The 17,286-nt window shown below is 46.2% G+C and overlaps 1 long non-coding RNA gene across 1 annotated transcript in view; it reads left to right on the top strand.

Moving 5' to 3' along the window:
• The window catches only part of LOC144690132 (uncharacterized), a 77,597-nt gene extending 60,692 nt beyond the window's left edge, over positions 1–16,905 (top strand). Inside the window, exon 3 of the long non-coding RNA XR_013578761.1 lies at positions 16,568–16,905. This is a non-coding gene — a long non-coding RNA (uncharacterized LOC144690132). The remainder of the gene's footprint in view (positions 1–16,567) is intronic.
• Positions 16,906–17,286: the final 381 nt, after the last annotated feature.

The following is a 17,286-nucleotide window of genomic DNA, read 5'->3' as shown; positions in this document are numbered from 1 at the left end:
ATGATAGGCTAGATGTCCTCATCAATGATATTCATACAATTTGCCATCCAACTTTTGTGCTGAAATGTTCCTGTTAATTTAGACTCAGAATTTGCTCAGACTTAGAAAGTGGATCCAGCATCTCAGATCTAAAGAGGAAAGTGAAGCCTAAATCTAAAGATTGATTTTGCAACTGAATTTGAACCTTATGCATTACTCTAAATTCAAATCTGAACTCGAAGATCAATCTGAAGTTTACATTAGAAACTGAAATCTGAATTTGACTCTGAACTTATTTTTTTAAATGCCCTGCTACACAAACAGAAGGATAAGGATTTTTACTCATGCACCTTACATAGCTACCTTGATCACTTCCCCTGAGTGGTTGCTTTGAGCCATCAACAATTGCAGGTTGAAACTGATGAAAAGTCAAGCCTGTGGGTTGAGACTCCTTGTAGCAATCTCACAGATGACCAGGGAAAACTTGGAAATCATCTGAAGAAAGTAATGGCTTCTTGGGAGCAATTGCAAGGTTACAATTTGATCAAAAAGTTCAGGTGATAAATTGTGCCATAAATTGTAGCAGCAGAGCTTGAGTACTTTGTAAGTATTGTCTGAACAATAAGATCATGTTAGTGGTTTGACATAATTCTAAGTGTTTGCAATCATTTAGAACTTAAGCAGTTGTTCTTAGGCAATAATGCATCATAATATTCACATGGAAGGATTAATGATTGCAACATGAATATTGAATGTCCTCACAAGCTAGGCCATCAAGTTCTAAGATAATGATGTATGGTGTATGCATATTATTCCTTTCTTGTTGTATTGTGTGTTTTATTTTCAAGATAGTTTTCTGAAAATTATTGGCCTGTCGAGCGGGCTGGTCGGGAGCGGGTGGTGGTGGGCCTGGAGCCGATTGCCGCCCGCAATCAGCTCTGCGCTGCCACTTTACACAGGAGGGCCAATTAAGGCCCACCCAGCGCAATTCGCGGCTTCAGAGAACAGCGAGAGGGGGCGGACAGCAGTGGGATTGCAATGACCACCAGGTCCAATGGCGACCCGGCGGCCTGTTTAAAGAGCGCGCAGGTGCGCCGCACCACATCGTGCACGCTGACCCTTTCTTCCACCTCCTCCCAGGCACATTCCGTCATGTGGGGGGGCCTCCTCCTCCCGTCCTTGGCATGAGGATCTCTAATCATGCTGCCACCTCCTCCAATGGCTGGCAACGATGACCAGCAGGAGGGCTCCGGAGAGCGCTGCTGGTGAGCAAGCCAGGCAGGAGGGTAGGTCGGCGGGACACTGTGCCCCTTGCTTCTCAGATGAGTGCCTTGCTGTCCTCATCGAGGAAGTGGCAGCACAGCGAGGGTCGGGAGAAGGAGGCCCCGCCACATGATGAAACTTGCCTGAGAGGAGGTGGCAGAATGGGTCAGCGCGCACAATGTGGTGCGATGCACCTGGCTTCAGTACTGCAAGTGCTTCAAAGACCTGCTGCGATCGGGAATGATGAGTACTGTGATGGCATGGGTCACTTAGCACAACAGTTAGGTTGGGCCCCCTGGAATGAGGAGGCAGAGGGCTCACCACCAACACCTGAGGGCCCTGACGACTTACAAGCACCAGCATCACACCATCTCTGCCAGGCAGGCACCAGCGCAGATACTAGCACCTCGGGGGGGATTAGATCGTTGACTTGTGTCCTGGGGCACGTTAATGAGGGCACTTCACTCTTTCTTGAGGTGCAGACAGAGACAGAGAGTGTCCAAAGCGCCGGCAGTTGGAGGACTGCAGGGGGTCAGGAACATGCTCAGTCATTGGCTGATGATGGGCCTCTGGAGTCATCCTTGAGTCAGCAGATGCTGGAAGTCCAACAGGGTGTGCGGGAGGATCTGGCAGAGATACATGAGGGAATGTGTGGCATGGTCACCGTGATGGAGGAGTCCATGTGGAGCACGAGCAATGCATTGACCCTCATGGCCGAGCACAATGCTTCCTCCATGGAGAGAGTGGCGACTCTCATGGAGAGGATCCTCCAGGAGAACAATCGGGGCTTCCTGGGGTTGCGCTCAGACCTGCAAGCCCTCAGAGCGCCATTGACCTCAGCTGGTCAGTGTCAGTTTGGGAGAAGGTTTGGACACCCAGTATCCCAGCTAGGTGCCCATCCATCAGTGGTGAGCAGGGAGGTCTGAAATGACCTCACGTTGATGCACGATCTACCTGCTGTCTCTATGGTCTCCTCTTAGGGTGCTCCGAATGAGGGCAGCAGCTCCTCCGTCCCTCTGCCAGTGACTGTGGGATCCAATGGGTCTGCGGCGACTGGGGAGATGCCAGCTGTGGAACTGGCCACCCCCTCCCAGACGGGGCCATCACAGGCTCCACGGGCCTCAGGACAACCGCCAAGGTCATCAAGGCCAACAGGACAGCAGAGTCAGCAGGTCGCCTCCAATGCTGGTGCCAGCAAGGGGGCAGCACCTAGACGTAGCACCCAAAAACGTAAGCGTAAGGCACCTTAGGCACAACACGGGCTTCTCACTGGTGGTTTTCTGTTGCCCTGGTATTGGTTGATTGTAATTCAGTGTGCAGCTCAACACCTGTGAATGAAGTTTCTTTTCTGTTTTGTTTTGTGAATTTATTAAATGCTTTAGTTGTGAACATGGCTCAGGGTGATTCCTTACTTCAGCAGGTATACGGGAACCCATGATGTTATGAGTGACTTGTTTGTCATTGAGCTTTATTGACAAGGCACATAGTTAATGTTCCTAACCAGGCAGATGTTGCTCTCAGATATCGAGTATGGAGTCTGCGGCCCTGGCGTGTGTTGGAGGTCCAACTGTGGTGTGCTAGCTGAAGGTTCATTTGACTAAAGCCTCCCGGGTGTCCCTGCCTCCCTGAAGGTTACCCAGGTCAGCGTCTATCCCCTCAGCATTCTCCTGAGCGTGCTCATCCTCGGACTCACTGCTGGACTCATTGCGTGCAGCCAGAGCATCTGCATCGACATCTTCTTCCTCCACAGCATCCCCCCTTTCCTGTGCTAGATTGTGGAGAGTGCAGCATGCAACCACTATCAGTGACACACGATCTGGGGGGTACTGGAGCGCGCCCCCGTATGGTCCAGGCATCAGAAGCGCATCTTGAGAAGACCAATGGTTCTCTCCTCCGCAGCCCTAATGGAGGTGTGGCTCCTATTGTACCGCTGCTCAGCCTCTGTTCTTGGATGACGGAGAGGCTACATGAGCCACATTCTGAGGGGCTAGCCCTTGTCACCCAGCAGCCATCCACCCAGCCGGGCTGGAGCACTGAAGAGCCCTGGCACCTGGGAGTGTCTGAGGATGTAGGCGTCGTGGGAGCTGCCTGGGTACCTTGCACAGACTTGCAGAATCTGCATCCTATGGTCACACACTATCTGCACGTTCATGGAGTGGAGTGTTTTGTAACATCGCTCACCCTGAGGTTAGCCATACTGGTTGGGCCCATCATTTTCTCATAGATTCCTTGCTCAGTTGGCAAATTGAAGAGCTGGGCGTGGCATCAGCTTCCAGATTAACATTCCTCTCTCCCAGACCAATAGTAAGTTTGCTGCCACTGAGAAACCGTGTTAAGCCGGACAGCTGAGGAAGCTTTTCTGTATGGGAATAGAGTCAGAAACGTTTTGCCGGGGATTTCCCAGCCCCGTCGTTGCAGGGCCCACCATGGGGGTGCAGCAGCCCAGCCGTAAGTCTCTTGACTTTCGGTGGGACCAGACGATTCCGATGGTGGGCGGGGCCAGAAAATCCCGCCCTTTGTGTTTCCTGTGGATTTTTGGAGATTTCCTGGCTGTGATTGGAAGGCTGCTACCTGAAAAAAGACTGGAAGTGTTATACCTGGCAGAATTCAACTCTAAGCATCTAGGCCCAACATTTGCTATGCAGTCCAATGAAAGCAGGCCTTATGCTTTCCTCAGTCCCTTAGAGGGTGAGACAGGGAATTAATAATGGGAAAAGAGGAGACGGCACAAATTTTGAACAAAGAAATTTTTATCTTTGTTCATAATAAAAAATCAAGAGGCAAAGGGAGGGAGGAATTAAAACAATCATGGTCACCAGAGAAAAAGTCCTGGGGAAAACTAATTGGACTAAATGCTAACAAGTCTCGTGGACCTAATGGCCTGAATCCCAGGGGCAGGATTTTTACCTCGCTGGGTGGGCCTGGGGGCGGCTGAGAAGCCGACAACCACCAGTGCTCAGGCCCCGACTGCGATTTCACGCTCGCTGACCAATTAACGGCAAGCCAGCATGAAATGCACGCTGGGAGCCTCAGCGCTGCCGGGGGGAGCATGAGCGCTGAAGTGTGCGCATGTGCGGGAGTGCGCGCAGTGAAAGCTCCCTGAGGCACAAAGAGCTGCCTCAGGGAGCTGAAGGTTTTTAACATTAAAAATAAAGAATTCAAAAATAGGGAAAAACATGTCTGTTCACATGACTGTCGCATGAGCAGGGACATGTTAAAAATTAGTTTTAAAAGTTGTTTTTTAATCACTGATCAAAACCTCATCTTTCCCGCGGATGAGGCTTCGCAAAAAATGCAAATGCCAGCTTGGCCTATTCGCCCACTCACCAGCTGAAGGGGTTGGACGGGCAGCAAAAAATTCGATTTAATTAATTGATTAAGGGCCTCAATAAGCATTTTAATTGTCGGCAGGCGCACAGCTGCCTCTCGCACACGCCCGCCAAGCGACATATCATGTGAGTGTGCAATGTTGTCGGGACCCTTGCCCAATGTCATCTCGCACTATTTTACTCTCATTTGGACTGGGTGCGCGCCCGGCTGCCAAGGGAAAACTTCTGCCCCTAGTGTTTAAAGAAAGTGGCTGGCAAGTGGATGCATTGGTTGTTGCCTTCCAAAATTTTCTAGATCCTGGAAGGGTCGCAGCAGGTTGGGAAACCACAAATGTAATACCATTATTCAAGAACGGAGGGAGACAGGAAGTAGAAAACTATAATCCCGTTAGCCTAACGTATGTCATTGGGAAAATGCTGGAATCATTATTAAGGAGGTAGCAGCAGGACATTTAGGAAATCATAATGTAATCAGGCAGAGTCAACATGGATTTGTGAAAGGGAAATCAACTTTGGGAAATCTATTAGAGCTTTTTTTTTTATTCGTTTATGGGATGTGGGCATTCCTGGCTAGGCCAACATTTATTGCCCATCCCTAATTGCAGTCCACGTGGTGTAGGTACACCCACAGTGCTGTTAGGGAGGGAGTTCCAGGATTTTGACCCATCCACAGTGAAGGAATGTTGATATATTTCCAAGTCAGGATGGTTTGGAGAGGAAATTGCAGGTGGTGGTTTTCTCATGTGTCTGTTGCCTTGTCCTTAGTGGTCGTGGGTTTGGAAGGTGCTGTCAAAAGAGACTTGGTGAGCTACTGCAGTGCATCTTGTAGATGGTACACATTGGTGCCGCTGTGCATTGGTGGCAGAGGAAGTGAATGCTCGTGGAAGGGGTGGCAATCAAGCGGGTTGCTTTGTCCTGGATGGTGTAAAGCTTACTGAGTGTTGTTGAAGATGCACTCATCCAGGCAAATGGAGAGTATTCCATCTCACTCCTGACTTGTGCTTTGCAGATAGTGGACAGGCTTTGGGGAGTCAGGAGGTGAGTTACTCGCCACATGATTCCTAGCCTCTGACCTGCTCTTGTGGCTGCAATATTTATATAGCTAGTCTAGTTCAGTTTCTGGCGAATGGTAATCCCCAGGGTGTTGATAGTGGGGGATTCAGCAATTCACCTTTGAGGATGTAACAAGCAGGGTGGATAAAGGGGAAGCAGTAGATGTAGTGTATTTGGATTTCCAAAAGGCATTAGATAAAGTGCTACATTAATATGTTATGATGTGGCAGATGATATGTACCAGGCAGACCAAATCCACAAGGGTAACTTGGTCATGCTATCACAATGATTTTGCAATTTGTATTTATTACAAGAAGATTTGTGTACTGAATTAAGAAGTAATGAGTCCAGAAACACCTTTAGAGATTTTAAAAACTAAATTAATACACTTATTAACAAAATAAAAGTTTTTAAACATATACATAAGATTACAGTTACTTAATACTGTAACAAATCCCAAAATCCCTAATTAACCTGACTCCCAACTATACACCCTCATTAAGGCAAGAGTCCAAAGTAGATTGTAAATTTAATTAGCAAGCCAGCAAGTTTACCACAGCACCCACATGACAGTGGAATCTGAAAGGCTTTCCTCCACCTTTGGTTACTGGACACAGCAGACTTCTGCAAACATTGCTAGAGGCTTCTCAGAGGCTGTTTTACACATTCCTTTTAGTTCTTATATAGCCCCACAAATCACCTTCCTTCCTTCTTTATATATGTTTCTCTCCCTTTAATCTGTAAATTCCTTTGTTCTATATGTCTTTGGAAATGTATTTTTTCCATAATATAAAAATCTTTCATGTTGCCAATATTGGGAAAAATAAACATACTTCTTGGCCTTGCTTATCTGGCTAGTTGTAAACATCCTATCATCCCTTTGAAACCCAAACAACTCCTTCACTTATCTAAAAATGCAAATTTCCTTCACATCCTCCATGCTAAGACCTCATTCATGTTTACTCATTAGCGTTTCAAATACCTTTTACCCCTAACTTCTGATAATTTCAAGCTTGCAGTCTGACTCTAATTTAATCAAATCACACAGACGGAACCATCTACACACTCCCATAAATCTACTTACAATAAACCGCAATAATATAATGAAAAACTATGTTAGTTTCATGACAAAAGGATACTACACACGCTAAGAGTTCATGCTTTGGGGTGATATATTCACTTAGATGGAGGATTGGCTAACTAACAGGAAACAGAGTCAGGATAACTGGGTCATTTTCAGCTTGGCAAACTGTAATTAGTGGAGTGCCACAGATCAGTGCTCGGGCCTCAACTGTTTACAATCTATCTTAATAACTTGGATGAAGGGTCTGACTGTATTGTAGCAAAATTTGCAGATGCAACGAAGATAGTTAGGAAAGCAGGTTGTGAACAGAAAACAACGAGTCTGCAAAGGTATATAGAAAGATTAAGTGAGTGGACAAAAATTTGGTAGATGGAGAATAATGTGGAAACTGTGAAGTTGTCCACTTTGGCAGGAAGAATAGTCAGGCAGCATATTATTTAAATGGAGAGAGACTGCAGAATGCTGTGGTACAGATGGAACTGGGTGCCTTGTATATGAATCACAAAATGTGAGCGTGCAGATACAGCAAGTAATTAAGGAACCAAAAGGAATATTGGCCTTTATTGCAAGGGGAATGGAGTATACAAGTAGGGAAGTCTAGCTACAGGGCATTGGTGAGAAGCACATGGAATACTGTGTACTTAAAAAGGGATATACTTGCATTGAAAACAGTTCAGAGACGATTCACTAGGTTGATCCCTGGGATGAAAGCATTATCATTTGAGGAAAGATTGAGCAGGTCAGACCTATACTCATTGGAGTTTAGAAGAATGAGATGAGATCTTATTGAAATATATAAGATTCTGAGGGGGCATGATAAGGTAGACTCTGAGAGGATGTTATCCCTTGGGCGTGAATCTAGAACCAAAGGCCACAATTTAAAAATAAGGGGTCTCCCATTTAAAACTGAGGTGATGAGGAATTTATTTTCTCAGAGGGTCCTTAGTCTTTGGAATTCTCTTCCCCAGCAAGCAGTGGAGGCTGAGTTTGAATATATTCAAGCTGAGTTGGACAGATTTTTGAGCTACAAGGGATTCAAGGGTTATGGGGCAGACAAGAAAGTGGAGTTAAGGCCACAATCAGATCAGCCATGGTCTTATTGAATGGCAGAGCAGACTCGAGCAGCCAAATGGCCTACTCCTGCTCCTAATTCTTATTATCTTATGAACTTATGATCATATGAAGGTAAACAAGTGAGCTGCCACTCTTCACATAAAGCATCTGATTGTCTCATTTGAACTGGACCAAAATTATCAAATTCAAATTCAGTTAACAAAGTGATCCACTAAACTATTTATGAATCTGCACAAAACAGTCATTTTTATGTATGGGTTATTTATTTTTCTTTTTACAAGGAAACTCCCAGTTTTGAAATTAATTTCTCTCTTTTTTCTTGACTATCCCTATCCCAGGCACCACCTGCAGCCACGAAGGCAAACTGGTAAACAGATGATCCTAGCACCCCACCCATGCTTTATGAAACTAGCCACAAAGAGATCCACATGAGCAGCCTGGGAGACATTTGGCCCTATTTTAACTTCAGGCATCCTGTCTTCAGCTCATGAGATGATGTGATGTGGAACTCACCTGCTGCTCCGGAAACCCACTGGCTGACTTCCCAGTCATTCCCGACAACAAGTCACCAGGAAGCAATGGAAAATCCTATGGCCTGGAGCCTAGTTGTGCAGCAGGATCGGCTGCCAGAGTCATCCCGCAGGGGTCACTTGATTAAGAATGGGGGCACTAGCCCATAGCAGGGGAGGCTTAAGTTTCTCTTGCGCAGCCTGGAGGAGCAGCCCCACACTTAACTTTCCATCCTCTTCTGATTCCAACCTTCTTCCTCATTGGGTTGATCTGATGGGAAACTCACTGTGGCTTCCTGCTCACAATTGGTACAATTGAAGAGATTTATCTTCCTACACGGCCATTCACCCTCTCTGGCCTAGAAAGTTGACAATTAAAACAGTGGTGCCTTATTACTACAAATTCTGGTAAAACGTGCTTAGAGCTTTTTAATTTTTAATTCTTGATGTTTTCATTTTTCTCTTCAAGTTTCTTTTTGTCTCTTTTTCCCTCTCTCTTTAGTCCAATTTTTCTTTCCCTCTATTTCTCTTTCAGCAGCTAATTTCTTCTAATTCAACCTATTTCCTTCTCCATTGTTCCACTGCCTCTTTCTCAATTCCCACATCTTATTGGTTAAGGAGATAAACTGTTGGTCTCATCATTCACCATGGTTAACCTTGTTGCACCATTTTAAACTCACACTTCCAGCATCTTGAGGGTCAAAGCATTTTTGAGGAAAAATATCTAACGAACAGAGCATGCCACGAGATGCTGCACTCCCACAAAATCTGGGCCATTGTGTATTAAATCCACTAATGACATTTACTGGAAGTACAGCAGTACTTCACCCACATTTATTTTTATTACACAGGAAATTTGTTTAATTTTCAGCACATTCTGCGGTGTCCCGTTTGGATAGTTGGGCTTTTGGTTAGATTCAACATTGACCAATTCCACCTTTTCATATGAAAATGAATCTCAGTTGAACATTTTTTTTTTTTATTCTTGGCTATCTCTCCAAAACAACTTCATTTATGTTAAATAGCATTTCTGGCCTGGGTTTGTTCTCAACCCTACTGTGTGCCATCTGTGTGTGTGCCCTGTACATCCTGGAGGTAAATGAATATGTTGCTTTTGCATGTGGTGCATTGTGAGGTGCCACTGTTGCTATGACCTCATAGCTGGCATTTCGTGCAAAGTGATCCATATTCATCTTGGAAATTATTCAAAATAGATCAAGTGCTTTGGATGGGGGAGCATGTTACTTTAAACTCAAGTCTCACATTCACAGCATTTACACCATGGAAACAGAGAAGGTTTTGTTTAAATTGTTTATTAATTCTGATTTCATTCAAACAAATAGCCGCCATCCTGTCAGACCTTTTATTCTAGAGATTAAACAATTTATGGCTCCCCAATGTAGATTTAAACTGACTGACATTTTTTTTTTCTTACAAATTTATGCCGAGTGGAACATGAGTTAACCTGTGCAGTAAGTCGTCCAACATTTGTAATTCACTTTTATTTCAAACTTCACTGGATCTTGCCAACATAACTGAGAGGCTCTAGCCTTCAAGCATCCTCAGCAGATTGAAGCCAGCAATGTTCCTAGGCAAGAAGGGGTTGTTGTCTGCCAGAAGCCTGCAGTTTGATCAGAGTAGTTCACTTATTTAGTGTATAGTGCACACCCTACCTCAGTAGATAACAAGTGTGTGATTGTTAAAAACTAATTTAAGGTGCACTGTGAAAGAGTTAAAAAGGGAAAGTTTTAACTGGGAACAGGTTTTAAATAAGCAAAGGACAGAGGTCGAGTGGGTAGTGCGAGGTGTGCACAAAGCAAGTATCAAACCTGCCCAATGTCATCAGTTTGAGGCCTGGGCATTTTAACTCCCAGGTCGTTTTCCTTTCCGACAGTATCTGGTCACTTCTTTCCAGTCTCTTTTACTGAACATGGCATCCATGATGGGCACACAATTAGTAGGCTGTTAAAATGCTAGCATGATCCTGATGGCATGACAGGATCCTGATTTCCATGTATAAAAATGGCTCCAGTTTGATTCAGGAGGATTCGTTGACTATCTGAGAAAGCAGGTAGGAATCAAACGGCATAGGATAGGAAATCTTCACATAGATATTTTTAACTGTGTGCCTTAACATTCACAATAGGGAAGGTGAGGTAAGGTACCACCCCACCCCACCCCATAAACTTTTTTGCATCAAAACTAACTTGTTTATGAAAATGTTTTACATTCACAATAAGAGGCCCTTTCAATCATGAATAAAAATCACAGCTTTGCAATATTGATTTTTGTTGAACAATGAAAGATTAAGTGAACAATAAAATAATAGCATTTTAAAAACTAATTTAAAAGGAGAGGGGAAATACCCGTATTTGTGTTAATTTTAAATGAGTCATTTTCTAAGTAGAAATGGCAGAAAATTTCATAAGAATCAATTAAGTGTTCATAGTCTAATTTTGCATCCAAAAAATTTGTCATCAGTGCTGCCTTTCAAAATTCAATCAGCCAAATTGTTAAAATTAATACTTTTTTACTGTTTATGCCACTTAAGGCTGAATTTCCATGTCCCAAAGAAGTCAGGAGTGGGTGAGCGAATCAGCAAAATTGAGGCCACAAAACCATAAATTTGAATTTCTCCCTCAAAATGAGACCCACGTAAAATAGGCGGGAAGAGGTTTGAATTGTAACCTTTCACGCACGAACTGTGATGCCAGGGTTGCCGTTGACAGGCCTAGGGGGAATTTGTATTCATGGGCAGAATTTTGGGTTCGGCGGGTGGGCGCGGTTGGCGGACCCGGGAGTGGCCCCTGACCGCGATTTCACACTGGCAGGCCAATTAAAGCCCGCCCAGCGTGAAACGCGGCTGCTCACTGGTCGGGAAGGGCCAAGCAGACGGGGGGGGCGCCTGTTGGCCACTGGATCCAATAGCAACCCGGCAACCAGTTTGAAAACAGCCCAGGCAGCCCCTGGAAGGCTGCCAGCAAAGGAGACATCTTTGGTGTTGTCAACAGGAAATTATGGCTTCCAGTGCGGCTGCAGACGCCAGACAGGAGGGCAGGTCGGATTGGCCCTCGGCCCCCCTGGTTTTATGATCAGTGCCTTGCGATCATCCTGGAGGAGGTGACTGCCAGAGGGTTCACCCAGGGATGGAAGGAGGAGGCCACCGCGCCTTACAAAAAGAGCTTGGAATGAGGTGGCAGCGCTGGTTAGCAGCCATGATGTTGTGTGGCGCACCTGAGTCCAGTGCCACAAGAGGTTTAATGACCTGCTGCGCTCAGGAAGGGTGAGTACCATGTTGGCATGGATCAGGGTGTTGAGGTGTTAAGTTCTGGCCATCCCCCCAATGGAGCTCAGGGGTGTTAGAGTCTGCGTGCCAACTGTCAATAACGCCGGAGCTGGCCAAGGGGATGAGCCATGGCTGCTTGCACTGAGTGCCTTGCGGCTTGAGGGCCTTAACTCGGATGTGCCCTGCAAGATGCTCGTCAGGCCGGGTTGGCCAGGCTGCAAAGGTGCTGCAGGTAGAGAGTGGACTAATCCATGCTCCTCTGTCCTTTCAGGAGAAGATGGCCCATAACAAAATTGAAAGTTCACTGACCGGCAGAGGCCCCCAAAACTTCCTAATCTTCACGACGTATGAGCAGGACGCCTTGGAGATGGAGAACCAGCACACGCCTCGGTAAACCGGCTGCGGAGAGGCTGGGGTGTCAGACGAAGGTAAGAGGGCAGTGCACAGAGGTGAGAGTTTCGGATGGTGCAAATATTCTTGTGTAGTCTCATGATTGATGGGAACCTCAAAACTGGATTCCCCATCGATCATTGAAAGATGATGGCACCATGATGCAGATCTCCATGGTCTCACAGGGTGCCTGGCATGCACAGTGACAGTGTGATGACTTAAACTAATAACATATCGTTGTTCTCCCTTAGATTTTCCACCACGCACCCAATCGCGGGACCCCGAGACCCACCCCTGATGCCAGATCCGCCAGGCTCCAGGTGCACCTGCGTAATACCCACTCTCTGAACCAGGCACCAGCACAGATACCAGCGCCTCGGTGGACGATAGATCGGCAGCTAGATAGTCGGTACACAGCAGTGATGGCACTTCGCACTCGCTTGAGGAGCAGGCGGAGGCGATGAGTCCCCATCCATCAATGGCGAGCAGGGAGGTCCAGGGCGATCTGACATTGGCGCATAAGCTGCCTGTCATCTCTGCAGGTTCCTCTCAAGACGCTCTGGGTGACGGCAGCAGCTCCTCCACCCCTCTGCCAGTGACTATGGTGAGGTTGTGGTGACTGGGGAGATGCCAGCCGTGTCACTGGCCGCTCCCTCCCAGGCGGGGCCAGCGCAGGTTCCACTGGCCAGAGGACGACCACCAAGGTCATCAAGTCCAAAAGGACAGCAGAGTCAGCAGGCTGTCTCCAATAATGCTGCCAGCGAGAGGGGGAGCACCAAAACCTAGCGCTCGCAAGCGTAAGTTTAAGACACCATGAGCACAAGAGGGACTGGTCATGGGTGATCCTCTGTTGAACAATGTTTGGTTTATGTTTACTGGTCTGAGGTTGAAGGCCAGAGAAGGTTCTGTTAATTTATTTGGACTGTCAAACTGAGATAAATTTTCTTTTGTCTTAATGGCCTGGGTGTGCTTCACCTTTTTTATTTAATGTGGTACAGGGTACGCCAGTATGTAATGCTGGACATGGGTGGCTCTAAACTTTATTGCACAGGCACTGAATGGACTTTGGGGTCAAAGGAAAGGGTCATTACAGGCATCCGGGATGGGGGCGGCAGCCCTGGCATCAGGTGGTAGTGCTTATTTGGCTGCCTAGCTGAAGGAGCATTGGATCAAGGCATTCCTGGTGTCCCTGCTTCCCTGGAGGTTACAGAGGTCTGCCTCCAAACCCTCAGCATTCTCCTCACCGTGCTCCTCTTTGGATTCTCTACTGGGTTCATCCTCTGTGGCCTGTGGAGCTGCGTCAAGATCCTCTTCCTCCAGTGGGTTCCCCCTTGTCAGTGCCAGATTGGGGAGAGCGCAGCATGTGACCACAATCAGTGACACCGGCTCTGGGGGGTATTGTAGTGCTCCCCCTGAATGGTCCAGGCATCGGACCTATGGTTCTCTCTACAACCACCCTTGTGGAGGCATGGTGCCTGTTATAATGTTTCTCTGCCTCTGTTCTTGGATGGCAGAGAGGCATCACAAGCCACCTCTTCAACGGATAGCCCTTGTCACCCAGCAGCCATCCATCCAGTCAGCTGGAGCACTAAAGAGCCTTGACACCTGGGAGTGTCTCAGGGTGTAAGCGTTATGGGAGCTGCCTGGGTACCTTGCACAGACTTGTAGAATCAGCATCCTGTGATCACACACTATCTGCACGTTCATGGAGTGAAATCCCTTCCTGTTGATGAAGGCACCCGGCTGACCTGCTGGCACCTTGATGTGTGCAGTCGATTGCACCCTGGATGCAGGGGAACCCAGCAATCGCGGCAAAGCCTCTAGTTCACTCAGCCTGACTGGCCTCATCCATATGGAAAAGAATGAAAGTCAATACCTGCCTGAATAGAGCTTCTGTCACCAGCTTGATGCAACTATGGACAGCTGATTGGGAGACTCCACACAGATCCCCCACTGACCCCTGGAAAGAGCCGGAGGCATAGATATTGAGGGCCACTGTGACCTTCAGAGCCGCTGGCATTGGGTATCCACCCACACAGTCGGAGCTGATCTCAGGCCCAATCATCTGACTAATGGAGGTCACGGTCTCCCTTGAGAGGCAGAGCCTTCTTCGGCTTTGCACCTCATACATATTGAGGTAGCTACATCGCCGCCTGTAAACCCTGGCAGCGAGATAGTGGTGTCTTCTGCAGCCCCTTCCACCTTGGGCTACCTGCTGGCCCTGTGCCCCTTGTGCCTGCACCTCTCCTCCCAACAGTCACTCCCCTGGAAGCTGCAGTGGGACACCTGGCCTTGTCTCCCTTCTGCCCCTCTCTTCCCCCTCAGGGGAGGTGACTCCAGCGGAGACCACAATCCCCATTCCGAGGGTGACAGAAGGCTGTCTGATACCTGGAAGGGTCCACACGGTCTGAATCCACCAGGGGCCTTGCAGACACCAATGAGTCCTGGAATGAAGCCTGGAAATGCTAAGAATGAAACCCCGAACAGGGAAGAAGCTGCCTTATACCAATAAGTCACCAGCAGCAAACTATCTGCCAAACTCCTCACTGCTCACACTGGCAATGCTGCTGACCCTTTTTATCCCGCCCGTGGATGCGGTTTTGCAAATTGTCAGCTGGTCACCTGCCCGTTTTGTCCATGCGACGAGTGCAAAATCGTACGGGCAACATAAAATCAGCATTAATTGCCTTTTTAATGGCTTTAACTGGCCTTTTAATTAAAGGCAGGCAAGGCCCTGACTCCTGCTCGCATCCGCCACTGAACAATCACGTAAGTGCATGATGACGTCGGGATGCTCACCCAATGTCATCATGCTCGAGTGGGTCAGGCACACGCCTGCCCACTCAGCGAAACATTCTGCCCCATGTTCCACAGCATTTTCACTGGGTTGGGCGGTTTTCTAAGCCTTTGGAAAACCTACCAGGTAAGAGAGTTTGAGAACCTTGGGTGAAGCCTGCTGAGGAGTCAGGAACATTCTGACAGGTAAGTATTAAATGTTTCGACAACCTCAACTGTCAATTTTAGATGCTGTCTTCTAAGTTAGATGTGTTTTTACTACAGTGATTGATCATTGGGCTCTGTCCTGCAAAGGTAAGTTGACTATTACATTGACCAGCATTGTATAAGTGTTGAAGTGCATTTGAGTACTTTTCCAATTGGAAAAAGTGCTATTATGCATTCGAAACTGAAGAAAGCAAAACATGGGAACTCATCTATTATGATCTGAACAGTGTTTTAGATGTCCAGATTGCTTCAGCTTAGAAAAAAAATTGGCCTGCTGTTTAAACTTAGAAAAAAAGCCACCTGATCCATCCCTTTAAGTGAAAGGTCATCTGCTTTGAAATAGAACAAAAACTGCCTGCTTTTTCAGTTACAATAGGGTCCATTGTCTGGAACTGTAATGGTTTGTTTTGACAGCCAAGTGAGTTATGAATGCTTGGATGAATTTCAGAAGTTAGTGAAGCACTGAGCTCAGCAGCGTGTTTGTTTACATTGTTTCTCAGGGGACTGTGGATATGGTTTGATTGCCAGTTTTAAGAGGTTACAATAGGATTATCTGTCTTTGATGTTCTCAATATATGTTTGTTTTCACTACTTAATGACCACTTAAGGGGATTTAACTTTCTTTTCAATGGAACTGGAGATTTTTTTTCCTTTCCATTCAGTACGAATGCCTATATGTTTGATGGACAGTTTTATTAGATTGTTAAGTTTTGGTTTTTTTTTCATTCCATTTCAAAGGCTTCCCATTGCTATTACATGGCTTCTGAGGTCAGTCCATAATAGATATTGGGTGATTGGCTGTGGAGCATACATATAAACATATGAAATAGGAGCAAAAGTAGGTCATTCAGTTTCTTGAGCTGCTCCGCCATTGATTAAGATTGTTGCTGATCTGTTTGGTTTTTGAATTCCACATTCCCATCTACCCCCAATGACCTTTGATTCCCTTGCCTACCAAGCATCTATCTACCTCTGCCTTAAAAATATTCAGTGACCCCACTTCCACTGCCTTCTGAGCCAGAGAGTTCCAAAGTTGCACAGCACTCTGAGAGAAAAAAATTCTCTTCATCTCTGTCCTAAAAGGTGTCATGACCTTGGATCATAGCCCCGAATTATTTATGGACATATTGAATTGTTCAAGTAAGGCCTGTGTTTTTTTTTCAAAGAACATACAAGCAAAAGCTGGCTAAGTGTATAAAGTAACTACTTGCTGGAAAATTCCTATGTGGATTACACTTGACCAACTAGTTCAGAGAGAATGGAATGTCACGCTTAAAAAGGTGTCAAGACCTCCATCAGAAAGAGACACTTCAAAGGAAGAGATGCAATGCAAAAAACTGATTACCATCTCAAAAGAAACCATCTTCTGTTGAGTTATATTCCAGGTTGTGGACATGAACTGAGTTGAAAGAAAGCAGTTTCTGGGTGAAAGACATGTTTGTTTTTTCCCTTCCAGGAATACACAAGAAAAGGGGTTAAAAACCAACTGTAACCCTGGTCTCTGTGTGCTAATTTTGGTGTTCCAGGCCTGGTATGCTTGTGCGGGATGTTAATGTCACAGCTGAAGAACATCAACTAGGCATCCTTGTGCTTACAGATAAAAAGCGTCTCTCTGATTGCTGGAAGCAAGTCACAAGTCAGCAAAGCCACAGTTGAAAAGGAAATGGGCCAACTCCTTTCAGCTAGCCTGCAGAACCAAGAATCGTCAAAGCAACTACTCAACTGCCAAAGTCAGCTCTACCGGAATCATTCAACTTAACGGCTGGAACGTTTCACCATCTACTCCTCAAGGACCAGCCAAAGACCGATTCGTATATCTTTTAAACTTTTATTTCTGGACTCACTTCTCATTTCTAATCTGTCTGTATGGGTGTTGTGTTTTATTATTTTTCTTATGTTTTAATAACTAATAAATTTGCTCTTTTTTTGACTCAAGACAGCCTGGTTACATTGGGTCCTTTTCAAACATAAATACATTTGGACTGGGAAAATGTATCCACAAGGGAAGGGATCCTTTTTTAAATTAACCTCGTTGCAACCAACTAAGCAGGTTAAATAAAGAAGTTCATCCCTCCTCATCCAGGATCATAACAAACTGGGAGAGGGCCTCACCTGGGGTCCAGGCGTAACAAAGGGTGACCCCGAATTTTAAAACAGTGCCCCATAGTTCTGGACTCACCCATAAGAGGAAACATCCTTTCCATGCCCACCTTGTCAAGACTGTTCAGGATCTTATATACTTCAATCAAGTCACCTCTCACCCTTCTAAACTCCAATGGAAACAAGCCCAGTCTGTCCAATCTTTCCTCATAAGAC

This window comes from Cetorhinus maximus, chromosome 14 (genome assembly GCF_964194155.1).
Source record: "Cetorhinus maximus chromosome 14, sCetMax3.hap1.1, whole genome shotgun sequence".
In the NCBI taxonomy this organism is placed as follows: domain Eukaryota; kingdom Metazoa; phylum Chordata; class Chondrichthyes; order Lamniformes; family Cetorhinidae; genus Cetorhinus; species Cetorhinus maximus.
Note: the sequence above shows the minus strand (reverse complement) of the source record. Positions and strands in the feature narration are given on the sequence as shown.